The 14,583-nt window shown below is 54.0% G+C and overlaps 1 long non-coding RNA gene across 1 annotated transcript; it reads left to right on the forward strand.

Annotated features, from left to right (window-relative positions):
• The first annotated feature begins 6,004 nt into the window (after nt 1–6,004).
• Nucleotides 6,005–11,692, forward strand: LOC147651964 (uncharacterized). Its single transcript, XR_015290039.1, has 2 exons — nt 6,005–6,620; nt 8,453–11,692. It is a non-coding gene; the product is annotated as an uncharacterized LOC147651964 (long non-coding RNA).
• The last annotated feature ends 2,891 nt before the right edge of the window (nt 11,693–14,583 follow it).

Raw genomic sequence — 14,583 nt, forward strand, 5'->3', positions numbered from 1 at the left:
TTACCATGGGGAATTCTGGGTGATAAAAATAATACATATTCCATAATGTTTTTCGTTTCCTCTTGGAGTTTTTTCTAGTTTTCAAATAATTACCTTTTGTTTCTAGCTGGGGGCAAAATGCATTTGCAGTTTCAGTGGTTTTTTTTCCCAATTTCTAATCTTACTTGGGCACTAGATAAGGGAGAAAAATGCCCTAGTTTCATGGAAAAGATTCTGTGTTATTCCATGCCTTGAAATGAATTAAAATACGGTTCTATTGCTCTCTGTTTCATTTCTTCACTTCATTTGGTAGAGTTTAGAAATCTCTTGCCATGAACTAGGTAGTGCAGAGTGCCTGCCTTGCTGTGTTGAACTCCTGGGTGAGCATGCCAGGCTTAGTTTAGAGATTTGCTTTTAAACATCCCTTATTCCTTGTGAAATCTATCATTTGGTTTGTTTGTAGTTGTGTTAGAAGATAAAGAGGAGGGGGATCACCCTGGAAAATTTGTCATCTGAACAGAATTTGTACCCTTTAGGCCATCAGTGACTGCTCCTTAGCTTTCTCAAGGCATGAAGGACACTGGGAGTTCCTCCCAGACTCTTCTTTTGGGACAGCAGTCCTTTCTCTTTGGCTCCATGAGATGCTCTGCACAGGAGTGCTTGAGCTCTGAAGGGCAGGGGCATTCCATGAGGGTGAATAATAAAGAACTCCTGTAGCCTGAACTGTTTCCAACTTAACCCAGCAGAAGGAATTGTTTCCCAATTCTGAGTCTAATGGTGCTGCTGACAAATTGTGCAGTTTCAGAGCAGCAGTGCAAGATGTGCAAGGGGCTTGTGTGGAGGGAGAGCAGCAGCTTGTAACACTGGACCTTTGTCCCGTGGGCAGCTGTGCGATTTTAAGTGGGAATGTTCCGGAGGGGTGTGGAATTGAAGAAATGTTTGGAAGATTTGTAGGTTTGTTGCTGTAGGTGTGAAGGGTAGGGACAAGTCTTGTCCAGTGGCCGACCAATTATTAGTTGAGGTACTGGGAGAGCATCTGAGGATGGTGTTGCTGTTGCATGTGATTTTTCTGGAGGCCATCTGATGCACACAAGATTTGTTATGACTACCAGGATTGCAACTAAACAGAATGCAGTCATTTTTCTTGTAATTTAGTGCAGCATCTTTTGATCCGTGATGAGCTGAAGGCTCAGTGCACAAGGCTGAAAGGAAATGGCACGCTCTCAAGAGATTTTGGTCTTTGCGGCTTCATGAAGGTGGATAGGACATAATTCCTTCGCTCATTGGAGCTGCAGAGTTTAGTTTGATCTCCTCTGTTTCTAAGCAGTGCTAAAAGGTGTTCCTTCCCTCAATTTTGATGGCAGCAGAGAGTCAGCTAATGAATGTGGATCTAGGTAAGGTTTGTGGAACAAAATCAAACACAATTGTCTGAAAAGCTGTTAGACATGCCTACAGTCAGTGTCAACAGAGAAGGAAGAGGTTAAAATTCCATCTTAATTTTAGAGCTCTTCCTCTCTTCTGCCTGCTTTTCCCATAGTGCATATGGAACCAGCATAGTTCATTTGATCCCTACCCCTGAGTGCAGCAGCTCACCTGCTTTCTGCTGCCCGCCTTTGCTTTCTTGTCAGATGGAAACACTGAAATAGAAAAGGTGATGTGACTTAATTGACTTCATTCAAATGCCTTGGCAATTGAATTTCTGTCTCTTGGCTGGATACTCAGCATCTCTAAGTGCAGAATCCTCTATGGCACCGTATATCCTCGCCTTGTCCCTGCCACCACCACTCAAATATTTTCCTTTCATTGTAAAGTGAGTGAGATTTTACTCGGGTGGAATTCTGCAGTGTTAGGGAATGAAGGCTTTTTCCTTCCTCATTTTTTTATAATGAATTTCTTTTTTATTCTATTCACACCTTCTGAGTGAGCCTTTCATAAGGGCTTCTGTATTTCACAGAGGCTACACCTATTTGGGTCTGAAGACTTTGATACAATTGTAATCACTTGGAAATGGAACCTGTTTGATTTGTATGGAAGGCAGCCATTCTCCCTGTTCCAAACTTCCTAAAATTGTTTATCCACGTTGAAAAAAAAAATACCTCTTGGAGATAGTCGAGACAGTGCATGATGGTGATTCCAGGGATGGAGAAGAAGGACCATCGCCTTCCTCACACCAGCAAACTTGAGACTAATAGTCAGGTCTGCAGTTCTAATTTTAATCCACAGTAATCTACAGACAATCCTTTATTATTTAAAAAGCTGATACCGTCAAGTTGGAAGCAAGCTGAAGTTGGAAGAGTTAGGTTTCTTCAAAGCTCTTGTTTCCAGCAGGATTGGAGAGCCTTTACCTTTTGTAACAGGAAGGTTTTAAATTTGTAATGCTGACCTTGCAACTGGAACTTGGTGGCTCCATTGTTGCACTTGCAGCAGCCAGATGACCTCAAAGGAGAAGTGCGTTGTTCTGACTTCTGTGGAAGCAGTGGCTGCAAATACCATCAGGAAGTGCTGGACTGGCAGGACATTGGATGGATGCTCTTAGGCCACAGAGCTGGAAATATCAGCTGTAGCCACATGGTAAGTCCATTTATGTAATTCCAAATCTGTTCCTCACACGATCTGTGCTCCTCTATTCTGTATCAGCTTGGTGAGGAGGTAGATGAGACTGTTGGGGGAAAGAAACCACTTATATTTAAAGCAGAGTAACTGTCCTATTATAAATGATGAAGATAAACCTGTGAGGCTACCAAAGAAATCTTTCTTTGTCTTCCAGTTAATAACTTCAAATGGATAACAAATCTATGCTGTATAATCTGCTTTGGATGGATTTCCTTTGGAACATGTGCTTCTTCCTGAATTACAGAACTGCAATATTTTCACTGCTTCCCAGCTCTGCCATCCCAGCATCTCCCCTGCTTCCCAGCCCTCTGCCATCAGCATCTCCCCTGCTTCACAGCTTCCCAGCCAGGTCAGTGCACTGGGGGCCGGGGTGGGCAGTGGGTTATGGGGTTTTGGGATGCGCAGGGATCCCAAAGGAGCCCCTGTGGAATGGGCCCGACATCCCAGCGTGCTCCCGGTGCCCCGGCAGGGCGGTTTGCCTGGAGAAGCTGTCAGGCAGGATTTGCTGGGTTTTTCACAGCTCTGATTTCTCCATCCCCCGGAGTGCCCTTGCTAAGAGGAAGCATTGATTGCTGCCAGGCAGCACACACACGTGGGAATGTGATTCATTCCGGCCCAGGCCTCAGAATAACTTCTGTGAGCTGTTATCCCTGCTAAAATGAGCCTTTTCACAGTTCTCTCTTTCCACCTAGCGCACACACACACACACACACAGTAAAATTACAGAGGGAAATAAACTTCCCTTGGCTTGGGAAGAAATTTTGTGTTGTTGTAGGGAGCTCTTTCTGAAGGAATAACAGGTGCCTTTCTACTACAATAATTTATATGGAAACCCAGCACCGTGTTTATTTGGTGTCAGTCTAGGGTGAACAGAAACCAGCACAGGCAGCTGGAAACAAAGGTCCTCTCGTCCCATTCCACAATATTGGTGTTAAAAATCTCTGTTCAAGGCCAGATTCCACCACAGGAATCTGGCTAAGAAAATAAGAGCTTATTCAATAAGAAAATGCCGCACTCAGAATGTTTCTTTGCATTAGGATTTTCCCAAGTATCTCGTTTAGCTTTTGTTAATAGGTTAAAGGTAAAAGGGTTTTGGTAACCCTTTTTAAGTGTACCTATTTCCTCTGTTAAATGGGAGAACAGGAGTGCAAAGCCCTATGGATGGGGGCTGCTGGAGAGATCCTATAAACCTGATTATGTCCTAGAGACCTGAGTCATCATTTCATCCCATTGCAAAGTCTCTTATTCTTTCAGTTCAGTTAAACCTGCAAAGAATTCAACCCTTAGAGCTTTAATATTTTTAAAGAGACATTCATGTCCAGAAGGTGTCTCAAGGTGTTTGTTCCATCAGGCTGGGTTTGATATCCCTATTAAAAATATATATGGCTCAATTGATGAGAAAATCTTCTTCAGAGAGAAGGATTTTTCTTCAGCTTAAAATCTGAACTATAAAATTGAGTACAATAAAGTGAAGAGTTGAGTCATGAAGCAAGGGATAGAAAAGAAAAATGACCATGCACATCTTGTGCTGAAACTGCTTGGATTTATTAGGAAAGGTCCAGCAAAATCCTCTGTTAGGAAGCCAATTAGAATTATTTATTCTATTGAGGGGGTTTGTGCCAGATCTGAAGAAATCCCTTGAAGAAGGAAACTTATTTGAAAGCTGCAAACATAAATGTTCTTTTTTTGACCGAGTGATGGAGAGGTGAACAGAAAGGGGTGGCTTGGGGCCTTGCCTTGTGGCAAAGAGCAGAAGGGGCTCTGGCAGGACAGGGAGCAATCCGAGCGCTCGGGTTTTGTTTCATTTGTGGCTCAGCACGGTCGGCTTCGCTGCGGGCAGGCCCGGGAGCAGCGGGTGAACAGCGTGGGGACAGCCCGGGCACGGCTCTCTGCCCTCTGCCCAGGGCAATCCTGGCACTGCCGGGAGCTCCGGCCGCTCCCGCTGATCCTTCCCTGCGCCTCCGGGAGCAGGGATGTATCCGGTAACGTGGCACAGGCGAGGGCAGACGTGTTAAAGGTGAAACTTTGCCATGATTGTCCTTACAAACTCTTGGTGCTCCTTTTCCTTCCTGCTGCCGTCACTTACCTCCAGGGGCTGCTGGGTCAGTGTTTGTGTTTGGTGCCGCTGCTTCCTACAGCAGAAACATTTTGTAGCTACAGATTTGGAAGGAGAATAATGCTGTGTTCTAATTTATTTTTGAAAAAGCTGCGCTTAGCAAAGGTTCAGAAAGCATGGGCCTAGGACCCTGCTGTTGCAGCACTTGATGGGAGGAATCCAGGTAGGCAGGGAAGGGGCAGGTTTCTCTTCCAGCTGTTGTGAGCTTTGCTGCCAGGTTTGGAGCAAGTAGGAGTGGTGCTGTGACCCACGCAGTTGGAGCAGGCAAAGGTGACCTGTCTCTAAAGAAGTGCCACGATGGTGCAGTGATGATCTCCATCTCAGCACTCTGACTCTCTCGGGATGCAGGGACATCCTCTGGTTGATGGGCCTTTCCTGCTCAGAAAACTCCATCCTGGGTCTTCTGGCCCAGTGTCAGAGCAGGGGCAGCAGACAGAGAAATGGGGGTGGTTGTGCACTTTTGTGATCCAGTGTTCTATGAAGCATATTATGCTAAGAAGCATAATCAGTGCCAGAAGTTGAAATTATTTGTCAGTAGCTCAGGCTTTCGCAAGAGCTGTGAATTTGGGTGGAGGTGAAAATCAGTCCCTGTGGTTTTGTGTTCCATTACAGGAATTCACAGCTAGTCCTGGGCTGAGGGCTGACCCTCTCCAGGACTGGGGCTCCTATTTTATTCCTGGGTAGAGGACTGTCCTGGGGGCATGGTTTGGCTGGATGATGGCTGTGATTGCTGTTTGTGGGACACCTATTCAATTTCCAGATTTGACACTGAATTTCTCTATGATTCTGAACCATTGCTGTATGAGCTTTATCGATAAAATGCTTGATCATCCAAAGTAGGAAACAATAAATGATCGTTCAGCAGATTTGGAAGATGGGTGCAATTAGTCAGATAGACAAAGCCAGGCCTTTCATCATTCCATTTCATCATGATGGGTTATGATATGAAATAAAAACCACTAGCATTTCAGTCACTCATAGATCCTTTTCTAGAAATACTCTGTAAGAGAATTTTCAAACCCATGCCTTTACCAAGCACCACATAATGAGGTAATAGCAAGTGCTGTTTCATGTATAAAATGAGAGATTCAATGTTTCAGCTCCAGGAGAAACAGATTCTATCCACAGAACCTGAGGTGTGTTGAGCTCGGTGCTGTCCGCAGCAAGCAGAGCTTTTCCGTGTCAGCTCTTGTAACTCACCTTACAAACTCAGTAAGGCACAGCAATCCTCAGTGCCAAGGCTGGAATCTTCCAAGGCTGAGGTCACAGAGCTGCAGAAGCTCAGGTCCCTTTGCCAGTGGAGTGGGCTCTGTCTGCACCACTCGTTGTTTTATTGTTCTCCTCTCCTTGCAGGCACACTAAACCCACCACAGTGGATTTGAGTAAAGCGGGGATTCCTTGGTGTTTGCCCCTGCTGTTTCTAGAGAACGGGGTCTCCTGGGGGGCATTAGGAGTGAACTCCCTCTCTCCAGTCTTGGAAATGCTGGATCACATCTACCTTGAGCCTCTGATTCATTTTGACACCACCTTCCATATTCCTGCCTTAAAGGTCCAAGCTGCTCCTTTGGCAGCGCCATCTGCCAACCGCGAGTGTCGGTGCTGAGGAGAGTGACAGGCGGGACAGGTTAATGTGCTCTTTATCAACTGAGCCCAAGAGATGCTCTTGAGAAGAGACTGGGGAGATTCACCATAAGCATTCCTGAGTCTGTCAAAAGCTCAGCTTAAGCTTCCTCTCAAACAGAGTCAGCGTCGTCGCTGTCATAGCTGAGGAGTGCAGGGGGACCAGGGGGTGCCAGGTTTTCCTGTCACTTAGCGCTACTCCATCGATGAACCTGACTGCAGAATCTGCAAAGGTGCCCTCCAGACAGAACTGGTTTCACAGGACCTCACTGTCCAGAGAGCTCCAAGAGAGGTACTTTGTGTTTTTCTCATCTCTGTTTCTGGAGCTGAAAAACAGACAAAGGAATTTTAAAGTATTTGGAAAAAACCCAGAGCAAGCTCCGTTTATTCCATGTATGTCCACAGTGGCACTGCAGCTTTAGCTGGAGTGTTTGGCATAGTAAGATTGGTATGGATACCAAGAGGGAGAACAGGGTTGATTGGGATAAGGAGCAGGAAGGATAAGTGGCCCACAACTCTCGATGAGGAACATCTCCAGGAGCAGCGGTTCCCTGTTTCCCCCCAGCTGAAGAGCTTGGGGTCGGCAGCTGAAGTTACCACGGGCCAGTTTGAGAAATGAGAGGTCCTGAAGCCACTGAACGTGGCACCTCAGACTGCTGCTGGTGCAGGCAGCTCAGGAATGCCAAACAATCCATCAGACATTCATGGGCAGGGGCAATAGTCACTAAACAGAATCCTCTGCCATGGCCCAGTAAATTCCCAGTAAGAAGGGAAGTGTAGCCTGGGAGAGACCAGGCCAGTCCTCACAGTCAGGTGATTTTATCCCTGAACTCTCCTGCTCTCTCTCAGGAGCCAGTTCTGGACTCGTCCCTGGGCTGGGCAGGGGCAGTCTGTGCCTGTCTGTTTTTCCATGCTCCTCGTGGCTGCCTCTTACTGCTCTGGTTTAGGGTGCTAGAGGATGGCAGGTGAATTACAGCTTTTGTGCTGGAAAACACATTTTTTATACTGAGCAGAAAATAGTCCGTCTGTTGGGGGGGAAATAATTGTAATTTACCTAAACACTCCGAAAAGGTACTTTCTCTACAATATGTCTGTTTGTCTGGATTCCTCTGACTTTGGGAATATGCAGTCACAGAATCATTTGGGTTGGAGAAAATCCCTCAAGATCCCTGGGTCAAACAGTGAAACATTAAATGGGCTTGGGCTGCCTACAAAGAAATGATTGCCTTGGGTCTTGGCAGTGCTGCCCTTCAGGCTGTTCAAAGCTGAGCCCAGCTCAGGGTGGTGTGACACATCATCCTGGAAAAAATTTCACATGTCTCTTCAGGCCACTTTCTGGCCTTGCAGAGATCATAACGCACTTTTCTTCCCCTTTTAATCTTTCTCCTTGCTGGCAAGGAAATGAAAGGAGGGAGAGATGATGTGAGAGGAGCTCAGTGAAGGGCACTGGCAGAGTTCCTCGCTCTGCCCCTTGCAATGAGGAGGGGGAGCATTGCCCAGCAGGCAGGAGATGGAACTGGTGGGGATGCCTTGTGAGGAAGGTGTAAGGAATGAATATGTGTAGAGGCCAAGTGAGTGCTGAGGGTGGATCCTGGAGATGCACAAAGACATTCTCCCAGCCATGGGAAGAAGCGGTTTCTCACATTCCTGGGGATATCAGGGTGGCTGTAGCTGCTGTTCCCATTGGGACTCTCACCCCAGGGCTCAGGCCATGGCCAGCAATGATTTCTGCCAGGTTATGGGGATTGCTGGATGTCTCCTTTGCTGCTCAGTGATGCTCAGCAGTCTCAGTTCTGGTCAAAACAATTTTGTAGTGGGAACTACAAGGCATGGAGACAACTGGAGCGGTTTTCACAAGGACGTCTCTCCCTCATGAATGAAGGGTGCAATCCCAGCAGGGCAGGGGCAGCTCTCCCTGCCTGAGTTTCCTCTCAGGACCTGAATGAGCCTCAGTGTTTGGCAAGAGAGGGGCTCCAGTGAACTGTCTCCTTTCTCCTCTTATTGGAGTCCCAGCTGCAGACAGAATTAAGCAATGAGGAGAAACAATTGTTTCGAATTACTGAAAATTAATCTTGATCACAGCCTCCAAAGCAAGAGCCACAATCTTTGCATTTGCATTCTCAGGAGAGCACGAGAAGTCACTGCCAGGCTGCAGTGCTGGTGGTGTCTCAGCGAGCAGGAAATGGGGTGCCTTGGCTGCACTGCTCATAAGCACTGGATCCAGTATTCCTGGGTGAATTCCCAGGCACCAGGCGCATCAGTCCCCATCCTCAGGAGAGGCTTCCAGCTCCCCAGCTGCTGTCCTGGCAGCGATCCGTGAGCTCTGGGACACCAAAGGTTTGCAGCAGCCCGGCTGACCCTGGGGAATGTGCGGGGCTGGTGGCTGCCCTGGGCAGGGCGAGGAATCCCTGCTGCTCACAGGTGGGAACTGGCCGGGCACAGCAGGGAGGAGCCAAGGGAAAGGGACACGAGCTGGGGCAGAACAGAGCAGGCTGAAGGCAGCAGCTGCTGGGGGAGCTGAACCAGAGGCAGCCCGGGCAAGGCAGAGGATGGCAATGCCGAAAGGTGAGTGTGCCAAGCCTTGCCAAGGGCAGAAAGCAAAAGTCCACACAAGCAAGAGACAACAGAAGCCGTGAAGATAAAAGGACTCTTAATTTGCCTTTTAATCACAAAATGAATGCTTTGCCTTCCAAGAGGCCTTTGTTTATCCCTGGGCTTCTCAGTCCTCATCCTGGAATATCTGAAAGGTCTTGGACCAAAGCAGAGCAGTGTTTGAGCTGCCAGGAGCAGCACCTCGCCTTGGGTGAGCTGATGGGGGTGAGGAAGTGTCCACAACCCTCCCTCTGGAGGGGCTGAGGTGAGGGTGGCCAGGGATACTGGGATTCAGGCAGCTCTTCCTGTCACACCAAAGCCCTTCCCTTCAATCAGAACTGTTTGTTCCCGTGAGATCAGATTGTTGCAGTGCCCACACCTGGTGAGACAATGCCCGAACAATATTTCTATTGTCAAATCCTCCAGTTCATCATTCCTGCCAGCTGGACTGGTTGGGATGTGGGAAATTCCTTAGCGATGGAGGTCATCTGCCTGACCCGCCCGGCAGCCAGCCCGGAGCATCCCTCCCTGGACAATCCGCGTTGCTCCCGACACATCCCAGGCATCAGCAGCGGCTGGAGAATAAAGGGAAGTGCTGCAGCTCGGGCAGAGCTTTGGGAGCCACGCCCGGACTGCCGGGGGAGCTGTTCCTCAGTGCCGCAGGAGCCAGCTGGAGCTCCTCAGCCAGGCGGGAGTGGGCTCCTGATCCCAATCGGGCACAATCAGAGCCTTCCTCTGAGCTCAGCCGGCTCGGGCCGGGCGCTCAGCCGCCTTTCATTGCGGACCGAGGGAAGGGCTCGGGCCCGGAAGCGCCTCCCGGTGCTGCCGGATAATCGGAACCTGGCCCGGCTGAGCCGCAGCCGGGCTCGAGCTGAGTCTCCCGGCTCTGATCCCGTGGCTTTCACCGCAGGTTGCGCAGGCGGGGATGGCTTTGTGCAACGGGAGCGCGGCTTCCCGGGAGCGGCTGTGCCTGCTGCCAGGGATTCCAGCAGGCTCCGTGCCTGCAGGCTTGGCCTCATCCCTGCCCGGAAATGAGGATGGGAACCAGCCTTTTCCTCCTCTCCTTCCACCTCTGCTCAGCTCAGCAGCTTTCTAAGCAGCTCTTCCAGTTCTTACCTTGCACACGGCGAAGATTTGTCTGGATTGTCCCAGCAGCCTTTAAATATCCTCGGGATCCCATGTGCCCTCCTGTCAGGTGGTGCAGGGAACAGGCAATTCCCAGGGAGGTGCACAGCTGGAAAGATCATACACACGGCTGGGCTTTGGCTCACCTCTGTTCTACCTCACTTTGCTTTGATTCCACTTCTGAAAGATCAGGACCTATCAGGAAGATCTCAATTAGCACAGAGGCTGATCCAAGAGCACTGAAAAGTGGGAATAAGACACTCGAACTCCAGGAAGGGCTCTTCCCTTGTGTGCCAAGGGCAAAGAGAGTTCCAGCAGTAATTCCTGCTTTGGTGGCGTTTTACACCGTGTGTTTTCTACAGGGGAAGGCTGGAATAAAAGCAGCTCCGTGTTTAGATCATGTTGAGAGCTACTCGTGAGTCCTGTCACCTCATTTCACAGCTCCAGCTGCCCCAGTTGTACCGGGGGAAAGAACAAGATGAAATTGTTTTTGCCATTATCTGTGTGACAACAACGTGTGCCATGCAAATGTCATGAGCAGAGGTGACCTCAGGCTTTGGTGTGAGGAGCAGAACAGGTTGGATTTAGGGTATCCTAATGGGATTAGAGTGAGACAAAATATAATACGAGCAGAGGAGCAGGTGGATCCATCCAGGGATTTCTGTAATGGAAAGCTAAATATGCAAAGGTCGGGCATCGGATTTAATTTATCACTTTCATCTTCCTGCTTTGGAGACCCAGTCAGTAGCACGGTCTTGGCCAGAGTTTTAAGAAGAAAACGCCATCGGGTATTATTAATCCTACCTACATTTAATTGCCTGAAAGAGGGAAAGGAAAACCACGTTGTTTATCTTTGTTTTGAAGCCTGCAGCCATCGCGGCTGTTTTGCCTCGCGCACATTGGGATCGGTGGATGGGACAGTCTGGGAAATGAACACCAGAAGCTTCTGGCCATCCCTCTCTGCTGCTCAGGGAACACAGAGCGAGTTCTCTCCCGCGGGGACCGGCCCTGTCGGCTGCCAGCGCCAGGCACAGCCGGGCACTCCCATCCCGCTCCTTCCTCCTCCCGGCGGGGCCGGAGCCGAGCCCGCGGGTCCCGAGCGCCCGTGGGGGCCGTCCCTGCGCTGCTGCCCCGCCCCGAGCGCCGGGACCGGAGCTGCTCCTCCGAAAGAGAGGGCAGGGCAGCGCATGGAGCGCGGGCATCCCCGGGGAGCCGCCTCAGCCCGAGCTCCGGACACGGGAGGAGCCCCTGGATCATCCCCTGCTCGGGCCTGGGCATCTCCAGCCCTTCAGTTCCGCAGGGCCGAGCAGCTCCGGGCGTGTTCCCGGTGCCTCGGGAGCGGCCGGAGCCACGGGCGGGGTCAGGCAGTGAGCTGGAGGCGGCAGCACAGAGCGGGGCTGGGATAACGGGATAGCACATGGCTGGGATAATAAGGAAATGCGGATTGGCTACACGTGCCTTCGCTCCAGGGGAGCCTTCCAGCCTTTTTATCCCACGTGTGGTTTTTGCCAGTCTGAAGCAGTTCTCAGGGCAGGATCAGAGGTGTGAGAGCTCCGTTCCCTGTCAGCCCCTGTGGGGATGTCCACAGTGAAATCCACAGCCCTGTGAGCTGAGATTAATAAATGGAGCATTTTTCTGGTCTCAGAATCGGAGTCTTGAATCCTGTGGGGTTTTTTGGTGGGGGTGAAGGTGTGGAGGGCTCAGGGACCAAGTGCTGGGTCTGGCCGGGCCGAGGGCTGTGGAACAGCGACTTGAGCCCCGTGTTCTGGGAGTGCAAAGCGAGACTCGCCCGGGCCGTGAGCACGGAGCCCAAATCCCGCATTTTGGGGCTCAGGGACGGAGCCCAAATGCTGCGAGCGAGCGCTCGGAACACGGAGTCCCGGCCCGGCGCTGTCCGGGCCCGGCCCCGGGCTCAGGGGGCGCCTTCGGGGCTGAGAGCAGCGGCCGAGCTCCGGCTGCTCCCGAGTCCTCCCGCAGCGGGACACCCGCGGGGCCTCTCGGCGGGGCCCGAGCGCCGCAGGGTGTTTGTGTTCTATCCGCCTACAGCTTTCCCTGTTTCCCGTTTATTTCCCTATTTCCCTGTTTATTTCCCTGTTTCCGCAGCCGGGAGCGGCCCCGCGCGGGAAGGGCCGGGGGCGGGGCCTCAAGGCGGGGGCGGGGCCGGGCTCAGGTGCTCGGGGCGGGGCCTCGGGGCGGGGGCGGGACCGGGCTCAGGTGCTCGGGGCGGGGCCTCGGGGCGGGGGCGGGGCCGGGCTCAGGTGCTCGGGGCGGGGCCTCGGGGCGGGGGCGGGGCCGGGCTCAGGTGCTCGGGGTTGGGCCGGGCGGGGCCGGGCAGGTGCGCGGGGCCCCAGGGCGGCTGCGCGGGGCGGGGCCGAGGGGGATTTAAGACCCGGAAGTCGCTCCCGCCGCCATTTGCTCCCCAGCGCTCGAAGGTGCCGGCACGGGCCGGGCCGGGCTCCCCGGCGGGGCCCAGGTGAGGCGCGGGAGCCTCGGCTTCCCACTCCTGCTTCTCTCTAACCCTTCTTTCCTCCCTTCCTTTCTCCCGCTTATCTCCGTCTCCTCCCCGCAAACCCCCCTTTCCTCTCCCCCGTTGCTCTTCTCTTCCTCCCCTGCACCTGGCTCTTCCCCTGTCCCTCCTCCTTGCACACCCGACCCTCCAGTGTATCCCTCCTCCTTCCTCCTCCTTCTCAGCCCGCTCCTTCTCCCCTCCTGAGCACCCCCAGCCCTCCTTCCTCCCCTCTCCTTGCCCCGGGCACCCAGCCTGAGCGCCCCCCATTCCCGCTCGGCCTTTGCCACCTGCACCTCCCTCTCGTGCTTCCCTCCCAAGGCCGAGCCCGCTTCTGTTCCTCTTTCCCGCTCTCCCTGCACTCTGTGCCCCTGCTGCCCTCCGCTCCTGCTCCCTTCTGCCTCCTTGTGCGCTGTCTCTCGGCCCTTTCCCTCCGTGTCCCCGTGTCCCCTTCTCCCCTTGGTCTCTGTTTGCCCTTGGCAGAGAAGCCGCGAGGTTCGGGGCGCCGGATAATAAAGCCCCGAGGGCCGGAGCCGGCGCCCCTGCTTTGAGTGCCCAAAAGGGGCCGGAGCCGCTGTGCGGGTCCCCCCAGCAGCTGCCAACACCGCCCTACACTGCCGGGGTTCCGGCTTTCCCTTCATCACACCGGGCCGGGGCTGGGGGGTCAGGGGGGCCCCTCCTCAGGAGGGGTCTGGGGTGGGGTAGCGAGGGTTGGGGGGCTGGGGGGGTTTGGGAAGGGCCCCCTCGTTAGGAGGGGGTCCCGGGTGGGGAGGGGGGGGATTTAGGGTGGGCCCCCTCCGGAGGAGGAGCCCCGAGGAGGGGCGGGGGGCGGGGCCTCTCCGGAGGGGGGTGTCCCGGGTGGGAGGGGCTGGGGGTGTCCGCCCCCCTAAGCCCCTCCCGCCCCCGTCCCTCCCCTCCGCGCACCTGCCCGGCCCCGCCCGGCCCAACCCCGAACACCTGCGCCGGCCCCGCCCCGGCTCTTGGCCCGCTCCTGGCCCATCCCGTCCCGTTCCTGTCCCGCCCCGCGGGTGCCGCTGTCCCGGGGGCCTCGCTCGGGATCCCCGCTCGGCGCTGTGCGGGCCCCGGCCCGGCCCGGGCGCTCTCGGCGGGGCCGCTCCGAGCCCGGGGCGCTGCGGCGGGGCCGGGCCGGGAGCCGGAGGTTCGCGCCCGGGTCCCGCTCCGGCCGCTCGGGGCCCCGGGCACGGTCCCGCTCCGGCCGCGGGGAGCCGGGGCTCTGCCGGTGCCGAGGCGGCCCCCGGGGCCCCGAGCGGAGCCCGACGCGCCGGGCCGGGCTCTGCCCGTGGCCCCCAACGCGGGGTTCGGGCTCCGCTCCGAGCCCCAAACGCGGCTCCGCCGCCGGCCCCAGAGGCAGCTCCGAGTCGCCGGCTCTGAGCTCTCCGCGGGGCCAAAGGCGGCCCTTAGAGCTGAGAGGCTGCGACTGACGCTGCCCGAACGAGCCCGCTCTGAACACCGAAGCACCGCGGCTGGGATTTACTTCAAGCCCCCCGAACGCGAAGCTCTGTGAAGCCAAATCCCCAGAAGGCGGGACTCGGTCTCTGCCTCGAGCCCCTAAAATGCACAACTTGCTCTCTGTGAGCCCGGATGCTCGCTCTGAGGGACCGGGCTTTCACGTCCCCAAATCTCAGCTCGGTTCATCGCTGTCTGCACTTGGCCAGCGCAGCCTGGCTTTGAGAGTCAATCGGCGGCACTCGGGCTCTGGAGCCTGGACTCGCTCGCTCGGACCGAAACCCCGAAACCAGGGCTCAGTCTCTGTGCCTGAAGCCCAAATCCAGGCCGGACGTGAGCCCGCTGCTGTCAGAGTCCAAAACGCAGGATTCGGTCTTTGCTTTTAAGCTCTGAGCCTGAATTTTGAGCCCCTCAAACGCGGCACTCGCCGCCTTCTGTGAAGCCCCAAAGTGATGGGGTGAGTCTGGTTCTGAGCTCCCCAAACACAGCCAAGGGTCTGTGTGAGCCACAGCTGCAGGAGCGGGGCTCAGCTCCGAGCCCCCGAAGGCAGCGCCGGCTGTCTCTG

Source organism: Cyanistes caeruleus, chromosome 8 (assembly GCF_971803275.1).
Source record: "Cyanistes caeruleus chromosome 8, bCyaCae1.hap1.1, whole genome shotgun sequence".
Lineage (NCBI taxonomy): Eukaryota > Metazoa > Chordata > Aves > Passeriformes > Paridae > Cyanistes > Cyanistes caeruleus.